Below are 12,835 nucleotides of genomic sequence, written 5' to 3' on the forward strand. Positions count from 1 at the left end.
TGTGAGGGGGAGTGGGAAAGTCAAATTTACCACTCCATCAATGTAAGGTATAGAAAATGCGTTTTGGAAAGGGTAGTTATGTCTTTTCAAGTGATAAAATTAAGAGCTGTGGCCTATAACCCTCAAAAGCACTCCCTTCCCTTGCGCTATGTGGTCACCACACACGTGTACTACAGACAGGGTTAGGCCAGGTTAAGAACAAGAGTCAATTTTAGACAGTCCCAAATTTACAAGCACATCTTACCACACCTTCTTTGTGCCTGGTGATATTCTGGGAGACCCAAACAACAGGGGCATGTCTGGCGTACAAAATTTTCAAATGTGCATGCTAACAGTTTTTATTTTCTCTTTTGAGTTATAATTAGTGACAATATTTAGGAATAGCTGATCTCAATTTGATACCTACCAAAGAATATATTTGACTATCAAGTGACAAAACAATCACGTAACCCAAAAAAAACAAAGAGGTGAAAAAACAATCTATTTGTTAGTTAACATTTGACAATACATGATAATCACTAATTACTTAATGATCTAATGATTTTTTTTGTTACATTTTTTTTAGAGGAATTTTTTTGTTACATTAGAGAGAATCAAACTCTAGAAATATCATAATTCTAACTTATTATTTCACCCAACCTCGCTGCTTGAGTTAACCCCAAGAGCTTACTTAATAGTAATATTTCTCTTAATAATATTGAAAATATCTCAAATTAGAATTTCTGCTCATTAAAATTAAGAAAGAAGAAAAAAAAAATAGATGATAATCAAATTTGGTGTATGGGTAAAACAAGACCTTTGCGTTCGATCCCCATTTGCTAAGGCCTCAATCTATTAAAACTTAATTTTTCATATTTTGTGAAAATCCTAATAAAATTCGTTTTTGGGCCTTGAAAACTTGAGATCATTATGAGCAGAGTCCAAATTCTGTTAAAGCCTGCTTTTCAGACCCAATAAAATATTTTTTATATTCAGAAAAACAAAATAAGCAAAAGCCCACTACCTCCAAGCCTCTCCCATCCCAAAAAGGTCGTAATGCCCTTGTAAGTTGAGACTATCAACTATTTAGATATAATAACATACTATTTCCTCAAAATTTAAGATACAATAATAATTTTCCTTCCATATGTCCATTTTATGTAAACTTTGTATTCGCGAAAAGCATTCATAGGCATACAATTTTAGTTTTGAATCATTTGTCCATATCACATGTCAAAGTCTTATGTGTCACATACTCACAAAAATTTAGGTAAGGTGTAATTCCTCATCATACTTCTTAGCAAGTCCTTTAGAGTGCAACTACACCTTTGTACAACCCTATTTTGTTTATGCATCCCAAGACTAGTTTATTGAGCAACTATACTACATTCTTGAAGAAAAACAACAAAGGGATCTGGATTGCGACCACTCACATCATACCTGTCATATTACTCTCCATCCGATTTGACTTCACAACTTTAACCTTTCTATCTAATTAATTTTCAACTCACTTAAAAACCTTAAAAACATATAGGGCACTGTATTTTTTTCATAAATCAAGAACATGAGAAATAATCACTTAGAGTTACAAATAATGATGTTCACTAATAATTGTAGGAAAAGTGCCACAAGTATATGTATGAATGATTTCTAAAAGATGTGACAAAGATTAAACATTTCTTTTTATAATTAGTCATTTTTCCTTTTATGCAGTCATTACAAACACTTCAATATGAGAAATTAAGTGGATGAGTTGAAGAATAATGTCATCTTTTTTTTTTCTTTTTCTTTTTTAGATTTAGAAAGAGGGGGAATCGAACCTAGGTGCAGAATGACAAACTCTACTGCCCTTCCAACTGGACTTCCCATCAACTACAAGAATAATGTCATCTTTTATCAACATATATTATATACTTTCTTTTGAAATAGGCCTAATCTTTTGTGTCAAAGCATGAAAGAATTTTCATTAACAAGAAAATGTTTTTTTCTCAAAGTTACAAAAGATTGACCACAATTCAAATTCTATAATCCATCAACCAAAATACTTTATGAAACTACTAAAACCACTTTTATTGAATTCAAAAAGAAATCAGACCATGACAAGTTTTGAAATTGAAATTAAATTCCTTCTCATGGAAGTTACATAGACAACATTCACCAAATCAAAGAATAAACCAGACTCTAACTGAAGACTATAGGGACTCGACTTGAACCTTCATGTCATTTCCTACGAAAACATTTACTTCATTCTTATTTGGTAGCCTCCTCTTTGTGAAACGCTATGACCACCACACCTGTCAAACAGACGTTGCTCTATCCACTCCATTCCCTTCCTTTCCGCCCTTGAACCTTCCTAGAGCGATAGCTCCACTGCACACCAATTTGTCTTGGTGGAGGCAAAAATCCCCCCTCCCCCTTTCCTCAAGCTAAAATGTCAAAAAATTGGCGCATGAATCCAACCACCCTATTTAAACGAGAAATCTCCAATCGCACACGCCATTTCCTTATGTCTTAGAACTCCACATTTATTGTAAAAACGTTAAATGCTGATAATGAAACTAGACCCATCTTTGGTTGCCATCCAGATTTAGCTACACACCTCTAGCAAAAAGTTTAGTAACATCAGGTAAGACCCGCATATTTCTAGCAAATGAAGTCTGCCTTAACAGTTCAAAAACAAATTCTTAAAACCTTTGTAAAGCGCTTTCTCATGAGATCCAATGCTTTAGGATCCATGACATTCTAGCGACACCTTACAAACCTGAACCTAAAGTAAGAAAAGCTAAATTAGACTGGACTTATAAATTTCCATCTCGATATCCATCGTTGCACCAAGAAAATATGATCTCAAACAAACACGACTTGCTGCATAATGCACATGCTGCTCCATTCTCCAATTCTGAAGCATAGTCTACCCCAACATTAGACCAGTGAAGTTTTGTGAAGCCAAGAGCAATCCCATGAGGCTAACCCCCCATCCCTGAAGAACACGTCCCCTGACGTAATGTCCTACCACTGTCTCTTTGGTCTCGAAGTCATGCAAACAGAATCTCCCAAAGATAGACACAACTCAAAGTCCATGTTGGGATCCATAGCATTGAAGAAAATTGGAACATCCAACCCAAAATTAATTGGGAATGGGTCAAGAGGCCCGATACCTTATAAATCACTAAGCAATTAATGTCTTAATTTTCTGATGTGGGATTCTCTCTTCTCAACACTCCCCTTCGTGTGTAACATCACTTAAGTCAAATATTTGGACAACATATATTGGGTATGTTCCATTTGGCCCAACACTTGAATTGCTTGCTTTGATACCATGAAGAAAATTGGAGCATCCAACTCAAACTCAATTGACAATGGATGAGTGGAGATATCCAACACCTTATAAACCACTATATATACAAGGTCTTAATTCTGATGTGGGATTCTCTCTCTCAACAAGCACCGCGTACCTTAACACTAAAGAAAAAAAAACCCTAGATTTAAGAAGAGGTTTCGTAAACGCTAGGGAAAACCTCCTCTAGAGAAGAAATAGTCATGGGCCATAAAAAAATCCCTATTTAACTATTTTAAATGGGTGAAATATGCACTCAATCCTAATCCTTGGAGATATCTGAGTGTTGATTCAGTTTTTAGGATTAACATTTGAATCTCAAGACCAGTATATATTTTCTATTTGAACCTGCAGCTAACACAAAATTTGTTGATTTGGCCTTCTGGTTTAGGGGGATATCGGACAATAGGTCTAATTGGCTTGACCCATTTTTGTTGTAAGTTAGTCTGCTTCTATCAATTAATCAAATCTATTCACTTTAAATGACCCAGGTGCTTCCCAAAACAAAGCAAAAGTTGGTATTACCTTTTGACTTTATTTGAAACTCTTTGAATAGGATTCGTTCACAAGCTAGCTAAGATTATGTCTAATTAATTATATGTCAAATATACATAATTTGTTTACTTTTGTTTGTTTAGATGTCTTCCAAGGTTTCAATTGCAATGCTTAAATTTTCTGTCTCTGCGATTTTTTTTTTTTGGCTCGTCTTATTTATATGTATAAGTCAGAGGGTGTGAGCAAAAGAGAAAATGAATTTCTACCTTGTGAATTTGTAATATATGCTAATGGAACATGTAAAAGAAAGTATATCATAGAACATAAGGGTCATAAATATATATACATCAAAATGACAATGAGACACCAATGAGTTAGCTAGGACAGTCCAGTACCAATCAGTAATCACACACACACACACACACACACACACACACACACACACACACACACACACACACATATATATATATACCGCATTGGTATGTGTATTAAAGGATTGAATGGTTGAGACTTGAGAGCAATACGTGTTGAGAGTAATGTGGAGCAATGTTCCACATCGGAAAACTACAGCTTAGCATATGTGCTTATAAGTCTTGTGTCTCTTCACTCATTGCCAGTTGGTTTTGAGTTAGATGCTCAAATTCTATCATGGTATCAGAGCTTGGTTATCCGCGTGTAAGGCCCAACGGTCACACGTGCTCCCACGCCACCCAATACAATTTGTTCACGTGTAAGACTCAAAATATCGTCACACATGCGGGGGCGTGTTGAGAGTAATGTGGAGCAATGTCCCACATAGGAAAACTAGAGCTTAGCATATGTGCTTATAAGTCTTGTGCCTCTCTACCCATTACCAATTAATTTTGAGTTGGATGCTCTAATTCTATCAATCCATACATATGTAACAAATGCGTTTGCATGATTTGAAATCAATTTATTCAGCAAAACAACCAACAATATGTACATCAGGAACCTGCTCATTTCAAGTGGGTTCAAATCATAATTGTACCTCGGACCAAAAGAATTATAAATGTTATATTCTTCGAGAATCTACACAATATTTTGCTATATCAGAGTGAGAACCAACTAATTATTGAGTTTCCACTTTGTTTTAAGATATCTGAAATTCAAATTTCTCTCCTCAAATTAAAATAAAAACAAACAACCAAGAAAAGACTGTGTCGGTGAGAGATTTTTTGGGGGTGAAATACATAAATTTTTTTAATTAATAATTAAATATCCTGGTCTAACGTTCTTAATGCAACTGGTAGAATTGTTCCAGGTGCTAACATTTACACTAAAATAGGTGGTTAGAGACTTAGAGGGGACACAAAATATGTGGACGGCCTGCTTGATGATTTTATTTTTAAAAAAAATAGAGAAGAGAGAGATATGAGAGAAAGAAGAGACACAAAAATGAGAAAATTGAAGAAAAAGCAAGAAGAATACATAAACCTGGGAGCTAAAAAATACTTTAGATTCCTTTTAGTTTTTATTTTGTAAACCATTGTATGTATTTTTTTTTTTTTTAATCTCTTCTTCACTTTTATATATCAGCTCACCTCTCATATTTTTTTTCCATTTTATCATTAATTAAAAAATATTAAAAAACTGAAAAAATATAATCAAACATGCCCACGTTTGATGTCGTTGCAAGAACTTATAGTAGCGCTCATTTTAACATTTTATTGATGTAGACGCCATTAAATGAATAATAATTATATGCATAAAAAAGTTTATAGTGATAGGAAGAAATTTTTTTAAGTTACCAATTATATGAAAAAATAAAATTATTGTTTTAGTGATTTATCTTATATATTTATGTGCAGAGTTCAACTTTTACCTTTTCTTGTCCTTAATAAAATAAAAAGTAAAAAATTACTATAAATTTAATTAGTATGAGTGATTGGAACTCTATTCTTCGACCAAAAGGGGTGGTTGTTGGAGAAAAGGTTGAAAGCTTAACAAAGATATATTTCCATTGCTTGTGAGAAACAAAGGTATAATTTTTTTCCCTTTTCTTTTTGCCCTTTTCATGAAAAAAGTAGAATCAATTATCTTGGGCATATTGAAAGATGTATGATGCAAAGCTTTTAATAACTTTGCCTCCTATAAACATCGGTATGTGTTACCTTTGTTTTTGGTTAAGTCACCCATCCGTGGCTCTCGGTAGACATACAAATTAGGGTCCCCACTCCCCACTCCCTTTTCATTAAAACTATTTCTGTTGTTTTAATTTTCGATCATCTTCTCATTGGACAATTGTACCCTTCCTTTCTGACCAAAAAAAGTCGTACTCCTCCTTCATTAACACTGTCCAACTCTCAACCAACCAACACCTTCACGAGCCATGACCCATCGAGCCCAATAAGGATGGGGTCCATAGCCTAATAATCAACAATTTATTTAAAAACGTACTCTGAAAATTTTTGTAATATTGAGAAAAAAAAAAAAAGAAGATGATATTTAATTGATTAAATAGTAGGAGGCCCATTAATAACCAAACCGATTTGATGTTAAAAAAAAAAAAACCAGACGCAATTGATTATAGAAAATGATTGAACATCTATTATTATTATAGTGCCTAATTTTAAACCACCTAATTACCTAAAAAATTTGCCTAAAACTCCACCCATCTAGAAACTCTTTCAAAACCTCATATAACTTATAATCCTAAATTAACTTTCTGACGCGCGCTGACGCATGCTGACACGCGCTAACACATGCTGACACGTGCTGACGCATGCTGACATCACTGTAACTGAATTTTGGTGAAACTGTTTTTTTTTTTTTTTCTGGAATTGAAGTTTTTGCTAAAACTCAATATGTTGCTGAAACTAAAATCAAACACTGAAATTGAATTTCACTACACTAAAACTGAATTTCAACAATTCAATTACACTGAAACTGAATTTCAGAAATTCAGTTACATTGAATTGAAGAATTCACTTATAAATTCACTTATTGAAACTGAATTAAGTGATGAAACAATTACACATTGACTAAAATGCAATTACACCTTAATTAAAAAACAATTACACCTTCACTAAAATAATTCCACTTCACTAAAACAATTACACCTTTACTTGACAAAAAATAACAAATATATCAATTCAGTGTTTCACTATAGACTAAATTCAGTTTTAGTCTGAATTCAATTTCAATGAATTCAGTTTCATTGCATTCATTAAATTCAAGTTCAGTTCACTGAATGTACTGAAACTGAATTCACTGAAATTGAATTTAGTGAAACTGAAACCCTAGACAATGTTGTCTGATAACCTCACGCGCGACGAGTACACGACAATCGCCACTGCCTCGATCTGTTTCTACTTGCAAATTTGATTCATCATATTTCAGAACCATAATTTCATTCAAAATTCATTTAAAACTGATGTTTCAAGAACTGAAACTGTTTCACAAACTGAAAACTGTTTCACGAACTGAAAGTGTTTAATCAATAAATGTAGGCTTAAAGTTCCCTATCCAAGAAACTGAATTTTTACGCACTAAAAAATGAATAAAATAAGGTTTTAATCGCCACCACTCGTGGCGGAGCAGCCGCAGTGGTCATGAGGTTTGATTTGGGTTTTCTTGTTTCTTCAACAATTGGACCAATCCAAATACACATAATTGAAGAGCACAACGAGGTGAAGAAGATAGGTACCTGACTCGTCGGAAATGGCTGTTGGAAAAGGCAGATCGCCGATGGAGAAGCCGCGGCCTTTGTGGCTTCGATCTGCCGTCGTGGCTGATCGGATGGAGAATCTGAGCACACCATCGTGCTCAGGACGTCGAGAGGAAGAAGGCTTGGGTGGTTTGGCATTTCAACTCCGTTGAAAAAGGCAGATCGCCGGCGAAGAAGCCGCGGCCTTTGTGGCTTCGATCTGCCGCCGTGGCTGATCGGATGGAGAATCCGAGCACACCATCGTGCTCAGGACGTCGAGAGGAAAAAGGTTTAGGTGGTTTGGCATTCCAACTCCGTCGGAAAGGCAGATCGCCGACGAGCACCACCGATCGGAGTCGCGACGATCTGGGCTGTTTGGGCATGATTTGGGGCGAGTGATGACAGAGGGAGGAAGAGGAGGGAGAGACAAAGTTGATGGTAGTGGTCTCGCTGGCAACCGTCACCGGACAACGCCACACGCGCCGGCGACAGCCACGCGCGAAGGAGAGAGAACAGAGAGAAGAAAGATGATGCGGGAATGAGAGAGAGAGAGAGAGAGAGAGAGTGCGCGTGAGAATGGGAGAAAGTATATTGGAAATTGATTTTGAATAACCTAGGGTTATAATAGGAATATTTAAAAAAAAGTCAAATTTAGCTGAGTGTTAGTTGACTAGGGGGTTTTGGAAGAGTTTAAGTAGGTAATAGGGGGTTTTGAATTAATTATTTTAAGGGTGGAGGTTTTGAAATAATTAAGTTTTAAATAGGGGGTTATGAATAGTTTACACTTATTATTATTCTAATTTTATAAATTTTAACTGATGTGTCAGTATTTTATTTATTTATTTTTTGAGAAACTATTATGTGTGACCGTAACAACAAGTGGCATAACGACGTGGTGTTATCAATCCACTTAAATTGTAACATGTGTATAATAATTAATTTCTAAAACCCTAAATTCTAAAAACTATCCTTCAAATCGTACATGTGTTATAATCTAAATAAATTGGTAACACCACGTCATCATGTCACGTGGTGTTACTGTCACATGCAATAATTTTTCCTATTTTTGGGCTATTCTAGCCCTCATTATTTTTAACAGGTAAGAAATTGACATGTCATCTTCCACATCCGTTGGTTACCAAAAGTTAGGATAATAGTTAATACTTCTAGTATAATTGATTATGAGGAACACTATGTGTGAATTAAAGTATGTGTCACTCAGTGACAATACGGTAACTAGGTAAAAAGAATAATAAAATTTGGAGTGCATTTGATCGTGTTTTCTTTGAGTTAGTGTGTATTAATTTCTTCTATTAATATTATATTTCTCATTTATAACATGTAATCTAAAATTTTGTATAACTATCATCCTCACGTAATTATTGGTTGTAATTGAATAACTGTTATAAAGCCTTTAACATAAAACATGATCGTTTGGGGAAAAAAAAAAACTCTCTCATTAGACGGCTTGATCCTTAGGCCTTTTGATTTCTTTTTCTTTTTAATATCAACAACTGTCATCCATGAGTTTTGAACTTATAACCTCTTCCCAAAAAGAGGAGATTGGTTGCCAACCACTAGACCAAATGATCATTGATCTCCTAATAAATCCTTTAAAGCAAATATATAAATCTTTGATATACTAAAGGCTGAAATCATGCACTTTCTAACACTCCCCCTCAAATTGGAGCATGGATATCGAAAATGCCAAACTTGTGGAGATGTGAATGAAACAATGCTTTGCCTAAGAACTTCGTGAAGATATCAGCTACTTATAGTGTGGAAGGCATGTAGGCAGTGGAAATTTGTTCAAGTTGTATTCTTTCACGCACTAAGTGACAATCAATTTCTATATGCTTTGTGCGTTTATGAAACACAGGATTGGCAGCAATATGTAAGGCTGCTTGATTGTCACAAAACAATTTTGCTAGTCCAAGATGTACTCTCATATCCTTAAGAAGATACCTTAGCCATGTAAGCTCACAAGTAATTGATGCCATAGACCGATATTCAGCTTCAGCTGAAGACTGTGCAACAGTTTTTTGTTTCTATGTTCTACAGGATATAAGAGAATTGCCAAGAAAAATATGGTATCCAGTAACTGACCTTCTTGTTGTAGAACAGCTAGCCCAATTAGCATTGCATGACCTCTTAATTGTAGTTGACTTTTGGATGATAACAATAAACCTTGTCCTGGGCTACCATTCAAATATTTAAGGACTCTAAGCGCTGCTGTCAAGTGAGGCATCCTCTGTTCTTGCATAACTTGGCTAAGGGTATAAATTGAATATACTATATCTGGTCGAGTAATTGTGAGGTATATGAGACGCCCAACCAATCTTCTATATCGTGTAGGATTTTTCAACAATTCTCCCTTAAAGGAGTTAAGCTTCAAATTTTGCTCCATAGGAAAATCAACTGGCTGAGCTCCAAGAAGCCATATATCATCAAGAATATCCAAGGTATATTTTCTTTGGGAGATGACAATCCCTTGCTTGGATCGTGCAACTTCCAAACCAAGGAAATATATTAGATGTCCAAGATCCTTTATACGAAACCGATCGTGCGTAAATTTCTTTAAAGCATGCACGAATAGCATCATCATCATTACCCGTGATTAGCATGTCATCCACATATATTAAAACAGTAGTAAAAGAACTTCCACAAATTTGAGTGAACAGAGAATATATAGTCTGACTTAGACTGTTGATAACCTGCACTTTGATTAGCATGAGAAAATTTGGAGAACCAATTCTGAGGTGCTTGCTTCAAGCCATTTAATGATTTATGCAGTCAACATACTAGGTTCTCCCCCTGTCGACAAAGACCCGGAGAGGGAAGCAAAAATACCTCTTTATCAAGTTCGTCTTGCAAAAAAAAGCATTTTGAACGTCAAGTTGGTGCAAGGACCAATTATGAACGGAAGCAAAAGCCAATAAACACCAAACTGTAACCAATTTATCAATAGGAGCAACGGCCTTTGTGTAATCTAGGCCCTCCTTTTGTGTGTATCCTTTGGAAACAAGACGCGCTTTGTAGCGCTCAACATATCCATCAGATTTGTACTTAATTTTGTACACCCAGTGATTGCCAATAGCTCTCTTAACAAGTGGCAAGGTACGTTGTAAGAATCCAGGTGCTATGTTGCTCAAGAGCTTGTAATTCAGCTTGCATAGCCTCCCTCCACTTTGGATTATTCTCAGCCTCTGCATATGTGGTAGGTTCGACTAAACTAGAAATGCAATTGACAAAGGAACGGTGTGACGAAGAGAGATTATCGATCATAGGAAACAAAATGAGATAAGGGATAACGCGTACCAGATAATGAGGAAAACAATGACTTAGGGACAACAAGCTTAACCTGTAAACAATGAAAGTCGTGAAGCCAAACAGAGGGCTGGAGTTCTTGTTCGCTACGCCGTGGAGGAAGTGGCAGATCGGTTGATAATGGTGATAGGGAGGATGAGGGTAAGGCGATAAGAGAATGGGTTGACAAGGGAGGACTCGCCGTAAGGGCATCCATGTTAGGACGGTAAGATGTATTTGATAGTGATGTAGCAGGTGAGGAATAATGCTATACTTACTACATTCTTATACCATATTTTTATACCATCTCACGTGTCATTCCTTTATTGGACGGAGTTTTTATTTTTATTTTTGGGTTTTTATTTTTATTTTTTAGTATCCAGTGTATGAATGTCATATAAGTTGCCACATAAAGTGGTATGAAATTATGATATAAAAATATGGTATATCTAGCACTACTGAGCAGGTGAGTGTGGTTGTGACCTAGGCGGCCTTCCCCATCAAAGCCACCACCACCATGGCGGCCTTCCCCATCTAACCACCACCATTACCACTATCACCAACCCAACACCACTGACATCACCTTCTTTTTCAACACTCCATATATATCATTGGAATCAACAACATGTATACGTACCGCCGTCACAACTACCAATATCACACTACTTCCATCATTGTTGCCATCACGACCACACCCCCGACTTTACCACCACCCACCCATATCACATTTAAATTTCATCATTCTTAGTAGGTATCTAAACAAAAAACTTCAAAAGAATACAGGACTTTAAATCTCAATCATTTAAATTCTCTATTACGTACATTCAAACTTTCTCATTTGAACACTATAGTTTTCATGTTTTTCTAATTATCCAAACCTATTTATCAACTAATTAACTATTAATTTAGTGATACTTTTCTTCATAATATTGAAAATGTCCCATATTGGAATCCCCTCCCAGATATGAAATAAATACATTTATTTTCTAGGTTGGTTTACACGGGTCATGGGCTAAGTTAATTCCCAGCTCTAAGCCCGTAGACTAGTTGTTGACGTGGTCATGAATAAACTCAATACCAACAATTATGGGAATGCTTTATCTTCCCCATAATAGTGTGTGCCCTTGAAAGTTGAGTCAGCTTAGTTTTTTTTTTTTTTGGGCCAAAGAGTCAGCTTAGTATAACTAGTAATTAATTAAGAATATATCAAACATTCAAACTATCTCAAGGTTTGTCATGAAAAAGACCAAAAACCCTGCCTTGAGATCAACAACAAAATGTGTAGCATAGGGATTTTCGTGGGGAAAAATACATCTAAATCTTATTTTACCCTGTATAATAAAGTCCATTAAAAAAATTAATGGATTTCTTATGAAATTTTCGAATTTTTCAACTTTCCAAGTCAAACGGAAGCATGTCCAACCTATAGCCTTCCTAAATTAATTTGTAATCAACTGGTGGCATGCACTGGCAATATATAGGAAGAAGAATTTGTTTTGGGGTTGGAGCATGCAATTGATAGCAATTACCATAATAAATTATGTATTTGTTTTTCCTAGGGTTCCTGATAGAGAGTGTTGGAAGCAATGTACGTACTGATGAATATAATTTGTTAATTAGCATGTTAATTAATTTCTTACATAAAATTATGAACATTGTTGCGGCGACCAACACGGAACAACATAGAAGACTGACAAAATTTGTTTTGTTTTATTTTGTGTGTAGTAATCGATGAACTTCATGATCATGATGATTATTAAAGATATATGTGTGGGTGTGTGTGTGTGTGAATTAATTAATAAATAATTTGATTAAGTTAATTAATGAAGCATTTGGATTTTGGATCGATCAATGTCAACCATCCCTTGGAAATTGAGAATTAGGGTTTTGAAACATATATACATGTTTTAAGGAATTGTTATTTTTTTGGTAGATTTGTATTGTGGAAGCATCTATATGAATACTGAGAATTTGTGACCCTTTTAGTAATGTTTGTTTCAGTTCTCCCAGACTTTTGGTCATATTAAAGAGGTCAAGGAGGAATCTTA

The sequence above is a fragment of the Dryas octopetala genome, chromosome 9, assembly GCF_963921425.1.
Source record: "Dryas octopetala chromosome 9, drDryOcto1.1, whole genome shotgun sequence".
Taxonomy (NCBI): domain Eukaryota; kingdom Viridiplantae; phylum Streptophyta; class Magnoliopsida; order Rosales; family Rosaceae; genus Dryas; species Dryas octopetala.